This window comes from Sus scrofa, chromosome 8, assembly GCF_054392235.1.
Source record: "Sus scrofa isolate SSC_HxYL_T2T_F1_AM1 chromosome 8, Sscrofa_HxYL_maternal_Yorkshire_Landrace_v2.0, whole genome shotgun sequence".
NCBI lineage: Eukaryota > Metazoa > Chordata > Mammalia > Artiodactyla > Suidae > Sus > Sus scrofa.
In genome coordinates this window covers 76,238,946-76,249,695 of record NC_139390.1, presented here as the reverse complement: position 1 = coordinate 76,249,695, position 10,750 = coordinate 76,238,946, and the positions used below count along the sequence as shown (strand labels likewise).

General features: G+C 38.7%; 1 protein-coding gene across 8 annotated transcripts in view; it reads left to right on the top strand.

Moving 5' to 3' along the window:
• The first annotated feature begins 1,668 nt into the window (after positions 1-1,668).
• The window catches only part of RASSF6 (Ras association domain family member 6), a 57,808-nt gene continuing 48,726 nt past the window's right edge, over positions 1,669-10,750 (top strand). For 5 of the 8 annotated variants that reach the window (XR_014812713.1, XM_084972491.1, XM_005666740.4 and 2 more), the window contains exon 1: positions 1,669-1,781. The gene's annotated coding sequence lies outside the window, so the exon portion shown is untranslated. Of the gene's footprint in view, positions 2,001-10,750 lie in introns of all 8 variants that reach the window. The other 3 variants (XR_014812714.1, XM_084972493.1, XM_021101429.2) reach the window with 1 other exon arrangement.

The following is a 10,750-nucleotide window of genomic DNA, read 5'->3' as shown; positions in this document are numbered from 1 at the left end:
CACAAGTTAACTAGATGAACAGTCTGACATTTTGAGCACAGAGAATCCTTAAAGGGCTATATCAAACACGTAACCTGCAAATCTAGAGTGATGGTCAGTATGTTAATTTGACATTTTAAACATGCAGGACCCCAGGAATCAACTCTGCCTACCGAACTCGTTGCAGAAATTATATTTAATTTCTCTTGAGGAATCTAAGCTTTATACTTACAAGATAAGCTTTTAAAAAATTATCGAAGAGTGTCCATCTTGGCACAGCAGAAACAAATCTGACCAGTATCCATGAGGACGCAGGTTTGATCCCTGGCCTTGCTCAGTGGTTAAGGATCTGGCATTGCCATAAGCTGTGGTGTGTAGGTCACAGTGAGGCTCAGATCCCTCATTGCTGTGACTGTGGCGTAGGCCTGCAGATGCAGCTCCCATTCGACCCCTAGCCTAGGAACCACCATAAGCTGTGGGTATGGCTCTATAAAGACAAAAATAAAATAAAAATAAAGTAAATAAAAAATTATCAAAGTTGCTTTACATAGGAAACAGGTAAAGTACCAATGATACCCAAAGTGCATTGTGTGTGTGTGTGTGTGTGTGTGTGTGTAAAAGCACTATTTCCACAGTATCTATCCTCTGAGTGTCTGAGTGTCTCTAAGTCTAAGGGGACTTTTGGGGGGAACTGGTTTTTTAGGTAAAAATGAAAAGCCTTAGCATTTGATAGTTTTCAAAGAGAGAGCTGCTTTGTTTTGTTTTGTTTTTTGTTTTGTTTTGTTTTGTTTTGTTTTTGAACACTCAGTTCCTTTATTCATTCCTTTCTTTTTGAGGCATGAGAGTCTTATACTACTACATACGTTTCAGGTGGACAATACAATGCTTCACTGTTTGCATAATGATCACCATAAAAGGTTAGTTACCTAGACTTTAGTGCCCTTTTTGAAACTGGAGGTGTTGAGGAAAAGCCAAGTCTCCAAATCCAATTGGACAGGTAGTAATTAAATTACGATTCATTTCCTCTTGCACGTTCATGACAAGTTTCCGAATTCTGATGTCTACCAGATTCTTCCGTGGAGCTCGTAAAAAAATACTCCCACCTACCCCAGACCTTCCAGATCGGCGTCTCACAGGTGCCGAGGCCCGTGGGTGCCCAGATTTAACCAGATACACAGTTGACTCTGGTGGGCTCTGTCGTGTGAGAACCATGCTTTGTGAGAAAAGGTGCCTGTAGGGAAAGAAGGAAGCAAAAGAGCAAGGAGGTGGGGAGGAATTAAGAAACTTCCAATTAAAAGAGAAATGTTTAACCGGAAGAACGTGTGAAGCAGGACATTCAGTCCTAGTCGCTGTCATTTCTTATAGACTGTTTCTCTATAGACTGGAGAGGAGCGATTCGAATCTGTCCAGTCAGAGGGTAAAGCAGTCACCAGAATGTCACTTCCCTGGTCTTCAAGATGTGTGACAGGGAGCAAAGGAGCGTTCCTATCAGCTGCTCCGAAGAAAGTAAACACTCCCAACATGCACTGAGGCACAGGGAGTGGCTCAGGTTTCTACCACTTCCCTGCTGTGGCGAAAAGGAGTAATAATTAACAGCTTCTTAGGCTTGAGGACCGGCAAGACGGAGGGGCACCGCCAGGCGCGGAGGGAGCCCTGTGCCGCCCTTCCCCCTCCCCGGCTCCGCCCTCCACCTTCACCTCTGCGACAGGTGAGCGAGCGGAGCGGGGACTCCAACGGTGATCAGAGTTTGTGACTGAGCGAGGCAACAAACTCGTCGGAGCAGGTTCAGCCCTACAACTAAGGTAAAAAGCCTTCTCCTGTTCACAGTGTGTGTAACAGGTGCAAAAGGAGGATAGGGAGAAGAACCCCTCCAACCCTCTCCCTGAGGTCAAGTTGAGGATAAAGCATTAGAAAGCAGAATCCATAGGCAGCCAGGTTGGAAGGTGTGCGTGGAGCAGAGCAGCCTGAAACCCGGACATTCTTTTCCTTTGGATTTTTTCCAGTATCCTTTCCTGACCCAGGTAAGCATGTGGGACCAGGTAGGAAAAGAGAGAAGAGCCTGGAGCTAGGTGTGGCCACCAACCCCACCTCCGTTTTCTAACAGGAATCCAACTCTGTAAGATCTTTACCTGAAATTGTGTTTACAGGGTGACTCCTGCCTGATGCCCCCCTCTCGCTGTGTTCTAATCGTTACAGTGTTGTTTGTAGTCAATCGGCAGACTTGAAAGGTCTTTTTTTATTTGAGAGTTTAGCTAAACTATTACTATTTTCAGCATATTAACAGAGACTTCCCCTCCCCCAGCCACCACCCCAAACACTGGAGAGGATTTCTGATATAATTTAAGATGGCCCCAAACAATGAAAGAATAATCATAATTAGATGGGAGTCCATGAATTTAAAGATTCAAATTCTGAAGCAGGAGAGCCGTAGGTTCAAATCCTGGCTCTGCCACTTACTGCTTTGTTCCTTAGCATGATACTTAACCTAGCCAAGTCTTAGTTTGTCGCCTGTAAAATAAGCATCGTAGGTATCTGCCAATAGGGCTTTGATGGGAACTGACCACTTAGCAAGCTTTCCTAAATAACGCCTCCAGTTAGTGTTAAGAAATTTGCAATTCTGCGGAAGGGTCCGTGTCAGGGAGGGTGAGCCGAGCTGATGACAGTACAGGGGTACTGAACTGGTTTCCACAAAGAGGGTCCAGGACATGTGAGCAGATGGCAGGTAGGCAAAGTATTACCTCTCTGAGTAGCAATGAAATGATCTGGCTTCTTCCACTCTTCAAATAGGGAATGTGTTGGAGTTCCTGTCGTGGCACAGTGGTTAACAAACCCGAGTAGGAACCATGAGGTTGTGGGTTTGATCCCTGGCCTTGCTCAGTGGGTAAAAGAAAGACCCCTAGCCCGAGAATCTGCATATGTCGTGGGAGCAGCTCTAGAAAAGGCAAGAAGACAAAAAAAAAAAACTAGAACGTGTGTGGTGGCAAGTTCAAATTTATTTGCTACACACTTTTACTTTGGAAAAATCACATTTATATTAACTTGTTATTTTTAAGTGTGTGGTGGCAAATTCCAATTTATTTGCTACACACTTTTACTTTGGAAAAATCACATTTATATTAACTTGTTATTTTTAAGTGTGTGGTGGCAAATTCCAATTTATTTGCTACACACTTTTACTTTGGAAAAATCACATTTATATTAACTTGTTATTTTTAAAAAGAAGCTATAATTCTATGATGGGGACAAACATTCAATCCCATGTTGTGGAAACCATCAGTTTTGAGTTTTATAAGAGGGATTGCCCTGGAATAACTTTGATAAAATTAGACCAAGTGGTCCATGTCTTTATATTGCAGCACATAGTGCATTGTTTGTATTAAAGTTATGTAGACTTTTATTTGTGTTTATGAACAAGAAATGTATAGAATGATACCTGTGTTTTGTTGGTCTTTACCTCTTAGACTTCCAGGGAGGTGAACTTAACTGTATGAAATTTTATTTAAAGAGCACTTTTGTTAATGTTGCTGATAGTTTTATAAATGTGGATGAATTTGAGGAAGGGATAAACTTAGGAGGTGTGACTAGCAAAGAATTTCCATTGATGACATTCTTTTCTTTTATTAATATAAAACACCTAGAAATAAGTCAGAAAGACAAAGACAAATACCATATGATATCACTTATAACTGGAATCTAATATCCAGCACAAATGAACGTCTCCACAGAAAAGAAAATCAGAGACTTGGAGAATAGACTTGTGGCTGCCTGATGGGAGAGGGAGGGAGTGGGAGGGATCGGGAGGGATTGGGAGTTTGGGGTTATCAGATACAACTCAGAATAGATTTACAAGGAGATCCTGCTGAGTAGCATTGAGAACTAGTCTAGATACGAATATTGCAACAGAACAAAGGGTGGTGGAAAAAATGTATACATGTAAAAATAACTTGATCCCCATGCTGTACAGTGGGAAAAAATAAAGTAAAATAAATTTTTAAATGTATTTGATTAAAAAATATATGTATATAAGAAACACTTCAATGGTTTGCAATGAATCCCAGCTTAATATTATCACTGATTTAATGGGTTCTGTTTTCAAATTACAGAATTGAAAATTACCAATGCATGTAGTTTGTTTGGTATTTTTTTTTCTTTTTTCTTTTCGAGCTGGAAGGAACTTTTTTTTCATTCCAGTTTTATTGAAATATAATTGATATACAGCACTGTATTAGTTTAAGGTGTATAGCACAACAATTTGACTTACATATATAATTAAAAGATTATCACAGTAAGTTTAGTGGACATGGATCATCTCATATAAACACAAAATTAAAGAAATAGAAAAAAATTTCCCTTGTGAAAAATCTTAGAATTTACTCTCTTTCATATACAACATATAGCAATGTTAAATATATTTATCATTTTGTACATTACATCCCTAATACTTATTTATCTTATTATTGGAAGTTTTACCTTTTAACTACCTTCATCCAATTCCCCCACTACCCTTTTAACTGGGTATTTTCTGGACAGTTGTAGATAGAATTCATAAGCCAACCAAACTGAACTTTACTATACTATTATACCCTGGGGTCTGAGTGTGTTTAGTGCAATGTAATTAAAACCTTATAAAATAATCCAATCTATTTACAATTATTATAACATCTGTATTCACTGAACATTTTCAAAGAGGAAATATGCCTTTATGCTGAATAAATATTGTTAGAACTTAAACCAAGTTATTTGATTTTTAGATTTTTTAATAAGCATATATCTAAACAATAATTAGCAGTCCCAATCGAGATAAATCTATTAATGATTTTGAGATGAATTTGAATTAATTTATTTAACCATGTAACATGGTATAAATCTCCTTAAGGTCTCTTTTAATATACAAATATTTTTCTACTATTTGTAATGCTTATAAAAGTTTGTGATAAATTTTAACCTGTTTTGGTCAATCAGGAGAGAGAGAGAGATAAAGGGAGATAACCAACAATGATTGAGAAAAATTATCTTTTCAGGTTACATTTAAAATAGTATAACCTAAATGTAATATATTTTTAACATGTAATTCAAGGTGTCATATTTGATTCCTGTTTTTACTTCCTAAAGTAAGAAAAGTTCTGTACTTTTCTTTGAAAAAAATCTAATGCTAACAGTCAATTTAGTTGTACAGATCCTTTGGTTACAGCGCACACAGGGAATTTAGGGTTGTTAGAGATACATGGGTGTCATATAAAAGTTTAGACTGTTATAAATAGTCAAGTAAAGGGCAATTGAAAATACAACCTCTGAGAAAGAACTTTTTTTTTTTTTTTTGGTCTTTTCTAGGGCCGCTCCCAAGGCATATGGAGATTCCCAGGCTAGGGGTTTAATTGGAGCTATAGCCACCAGCCTATGCCAGAGCCTCAGCAACCTATACCACAGCTCACGGCAACACCAGATCCTTAACCCACTGAGCAAGGCCAGGGATTGAACCTGCACCCTTAGTCCTAGTAGGATTTGTTAACCACTGCCCCACACGGGAACTCCCATGAGAAAGAACTTCTTTTGAATATTCTCTCTTTGCACTAAGTCTAGGGTTAGAGAGGGTGAGGATCTGTTGCAAAAAAAATTTCATCTTTTAAAGCTATGAAATATAGTGATTTCATCACTTCATAACATCATCTCAAGTACCAAATCAATCAATGCTACTACTTTCAGTAGGTGAACATGAAGGCGTCTCCTTCTTAAGGGATGAGGGTGTTCTCTTTGTAGCTGAGATGCATGAAGGACAATTTTTCCAGCATCATCCTAGAGTCTAGGAAATGGAGCTCAAGTGGAGAAAGGGCCGATTATTTTGCAAACAACAGATGAACAGGAAAAATATGAGCCATTGTTCCTGTGAAGTCACCCTTAGAATGTCCTCCTGGAAACCCAGATGAAGCAGAGAATCTTGAGCTGTGCCACAGCAGCAATTCCAGAAGATGTCATTGGCAGAATGAATAGTTCCCTCCAGACCGAGGGGTGGCAAGATGCCTTGAGTCCTGAAGTGGCTCTGCTTCAAACTGGCTTGCTTCTACTGTGCCTGCTTTTCACACCTCCCTGAGGGCATTCTGGGAAGGATAAAGCACATGGCATTAGTCCTCTGTGAATATATAACAGAATATTAAAGATTTCACCTTTCAAATTAGATGCCACTGGGCCTACTGGCAATGGTACTCTCACATAGAAGTCTGGTTCTTTGATCCACATCCTGTTTAGTCCTGTCTTAAATTCAAGCACTGTAATACATTTTTATTTGTATCTGAAAATAAACATTTCCTAACTTAATGAAATGATAGTTTATATATGCTAATGCTCAACTTTTACCATCTCTGCAAATGAGACAGTCTTTAGAAAAAATAAGGAGCCAGATGTTTCCCAGAAACCACACTTTTCTTGACTCTATTCCTGTTTTCCAAGAATTACATAGCAGTTAGAATTACAGATGTTTTGTCTCCTTTCCTGGATGTGATAAAATTGTACATGGCTCTGTTTATCGCTCTTCCAAGGTTCCAGGTCACAAAACAGTCTAAAAAGAAAACAGCTTTATTTTAGTGCTAAATACATATTTGTAACTTTTCATTGCTTCTTCAGGCCAAAATAATAATTTTTTTAAAAAACCTTCCATGTGTACAGCCTTTAATATAATCTTAACTCCATAACTGAAATACCTGCTTACTATTCTAATGAGATACTTTCTGCTCTTCTTATTTTTTAGAAATTTTTATGGTGTGTGTTATGTAAGATATGTTCTTCATACATGATTTAGACAGTACATATGAAATTAAAAAGGACATAAAAATCAGTCATAACTTCACAGCTCTCAATTTGACCATTAATATTTGTGGACCTCTCTCTACATATTGAACAGACAGATATTTATCATTTTATATGTTTTACCTCCATACTTGTCATGTATACATTCACTCCAGGAGATACAAAAATGAAATAAGCAATCATCCTCTTCTAAAAGAAATCAAGTAAAATAAAATACTATTAGGGAGAGAAAATGGTAAGTAATTAGTAAGCTGAAAATATTTTGCTATGGAAACTTAGAGGCAGGAAATAATGCTCTTTGGTTGGAGAACCAGGGAACGATGAGAACCTGTATTTTTTAAGTTTGTTATAAAATTATGACCATTTTGACACTTCCTGTACCAAGCAACTTCAGGAATGAGAGGCTGCAGATACAGATAAAAGCTATACTTCCTGGCCTAGCACATTAACAGGCACAGAGTAGGAAGTCATGAAATTTGTTGACTTTACAAAGGAATGAACCAGATTTTCCACTTTTAAACAAGTAACTATTTATTTAATCCATGCTTGGGTCCAGGAAGATACTTTAGATGACTGGCCCTTTTGAGTTACTTGGACTTGGGACTCACTTCCCATCCTCTGGCCTGGTTCTGGTAACTGGCCAGTGCAGGCAAGCTCACATCCAGGCACAGTGCAGAGCAGGAAGGGGTGACCCATAGATGCTTTCAGATGCTCTCAGGTCTCAGCATGGGCCAAATGCTGGTGCTGACTAACCAGCTTTCTCAAGTTCCTGGTTCCTGATAGCTGCTCAGACTGAATCTGCTTTCTTGGTTTTCTTCCTTTCCTTTTGAGCCTTCGCTGACTGTGTATTTCTCCAGGATTTCATTACTTGCCTATCTAATTCCTATTTCTTGCACTCTACTCTGTCTGAACAAAATTTTAAAATAGCGAAACATTAAGTAAGTGATCTTATTTTTCACACAATCTAAGTCAGTAAGTTCTGGTCCTAGGATGGGAGAGTTCTGTATGACTAATCCTCCCAGTAAAGTACATAGATTTGTAACAACTACCTTCTCCCTCAAGTCATAGGTTGTTGCCTTCTCCCAAAATCATTGTGAACATTACAAGTAAGACATAGAGGCCTCTGGACCTATAATTTTTCTTTTTTTCATAAATCCTCTCCACTTCTGCAATCACAACCTCTAGTTATCCTCCTCATAAGCCTTTTGAGGAAACTAGCTCAACCCTCAAACCTACAAAGTCTTTATAACTTAGAGTCTATTCACAAGTGCCCTTCAAGATTTTAATTTGCAGTGAATCAAGGTTAATGCAAATGGAAAGGAGAAACTATTTGAATTCATAGATTTATTTCTCACTTCATCAATTCATAATAAAATGGGACTTCTACCAAATCACATTTTTTTTCCTTTTAGATATTTCAGTTGTTTGAATACTTTATTTAGCCAACTTTTGGATTCAGACATAGTCAATATTATTTCCTTTTTTTTTTTTTTTCGGTCTTTTCAGGGCTGCACCCTTGGCATATATAGTTCCCAGGCTAGGGGTCGAATTGGAACTGTAGCTGCCAGCCTACACCACAGCCACAGCAACATGGGATCCGAGCTATGTCTGTGACCTACACCACAGCTCACGGCAATGCCAGATCCTAAACCCACTAAGTGAGGCCAGAGATCAAACCTGTGTCCTCATAGATGCTAGTCAGATTTGTTTCCACTGAGCCGCAACAAGAACTCTTCAATATTATTTCTTATTTAATTACTATACACTGCCTATGAAGAAAGATTCTATCCTGTTTTTATTTTCTTTCATAAATTCCATTCAACTGTCCTTTTCCTAAGGTCAGAGAATAACGTAAGGGCTTTTGAAATTATTTAATCATGTCTTTTGAAGCTAGCTATGATTTGCTTTAGCATAGGTCATGAGTTTGGCAATATAATTATCTAACAGTTATGTGCTATCTTTAATGAAAACTTAGCTAATTTTTTATGAATACAAATAGAGTGGGAGCCAAACAGGAAGCCACTGCAAGATTCCTCGGCCATCATTATCAATTTGCACTTTTGCACTTCTTCGGTTCAAAATATTCCCAACCTTTAGTCTCAGCTAAAATATCATACTAACTATGAGATCAAGAAAAGTTTTATTAATAGTAATTAGTCCTTTAGTTCACAGCTACAACTTTATTTTTAGACAGTCACTCAGCAAATACTAATTAAATTCCTTCCACATTCCAGGCAAAATCCTAAGAACTGGATGTATACAGGGAAGTAAACAAACAAAGCCCGTATGCTAAGAAGTTCAGATTGTAGTTGGAGAAGACATTCAATGTAAATGGATAAGATCCTTTGGGACACTGATATGTACCTAGATGAAAATAATGTCATAGTGACTACCTGAGCCTAGCTTAGGGAAAGCCGCTGAGAGAGAGAGAGAGAGACACAGGACTGAGATCCATGTGAAAGCCTGAGGTAAAGTGCTCCGAGGATGAGGCGAAGCGAGTTCAAATCCCTGAAGTAGGAATGAGCTTAGGGAGTGACTGAAAACCAGAAAGAAGGCCAGTGCAGATGAAATGTCATCAATGAGGAAAATAATGAAGGGAAAGAATACTGAACAGATTGGCAGGATCTTGGAGGTCATAAGGAGGTTCTATTTTATTCTCATTCATTCTTGGAAATCTTTGCAAGATTTTAATCATGAAATTAGAAAGAGCCAATTTGCTCTTTAAAATTACCATCCTGGATGCCCTGAACACGATGTGGATGCAGGAAAACCAGTCAGGAGGCTGAAGAAATCATTCAGGACAGATGCCGGTGGGATGGCTCAGAGTGGTAGCATTGGAATTAGAAGCTTTCGAGTTACATGTTGTAGGTACACATAGGACTTACTTTGGGATTGGAATCTGGTTGTGATGAAAGAGGAAAAAATAAGACTGAGTTTTTGTTGTGGTACCCAGCTGGGTAGATGGGAAAGAATAGTGGAAGAGGGAATTCTGGAGCATGGGAGAAAGTCAGTGGTTCTGGCTTGGCCATGCTGATACTGGGAAGCCTGATAGACCTCCAAGCAGAGAATAGGGAGGTAATGACATGAGTCTGGTACTCAGCAGAGAGGCTGGACTGGAGATGGATTAGATTACCTGGAAGAAGAGAAGATTATCTAGAGAAGAGAAGATGGCTGATGACAGACTATTAGGGAAAAAAAAGAGCCTTTTGTGATCATGTAAAAGGAGGAGTCAGCAGAGAAGACAAACAGATGAGGCCTGTGAGACAGCAAGGAAATAAGTCAAGGTTGTTGTGGTTGTGGCTTTGTCTCAAAAGTCTCAAAAAAAAAAGTTCTTCAAAAGGAGGGAAAAATCAACTTTGCCAAATTCTGCTAAAAGGCAGAGAAAATAAGAACAGATAATGTACCCCTTGACAAGATATAGGCCATTGGAATATGGAAGGAGAGGTACAGAAATAAATTAAAAGAAGTGGTAAATAATCTGGATCTAGGAGGGAGGAGTAGTGTTGAGCAGCAAGGTGACCCTTGGGGGAATCTCACCAGGGAGCATCAATCTTGTTGTGGATAATTAGAATAAAATCTAGGAGCAAAACTCAGGTTTTAGAAGCAAGAGCAAAGGCTATGTAACCAAACAGCCCAGATCAGATCTTGTGAATGAGTGACTGGGATTTTGGGGGTCCAGGAGCATGCTATATACCTGTCCCAAAGCAGCCTAAAGCATCCATGTAGCTTCTGACCCACAAAGTTAATTTGTCTGGTTGGCTAAGGTTCTGTCTCTTCCAGCATGAATCCTTGAGAAACCCCATTCCAATGACTTGCCATCAAAGAAGATGACATTCTCAACTAGAGGAACATCATTCTTGGAGCAAGAGGATATGTGTAGAAAATGAGATAAAGTATAAATTAATCAAGACAACACAGGGAGAAGCAGAAAGTAACATCTCAGTGGTATAGAAAATAAGCTATAGGGAGA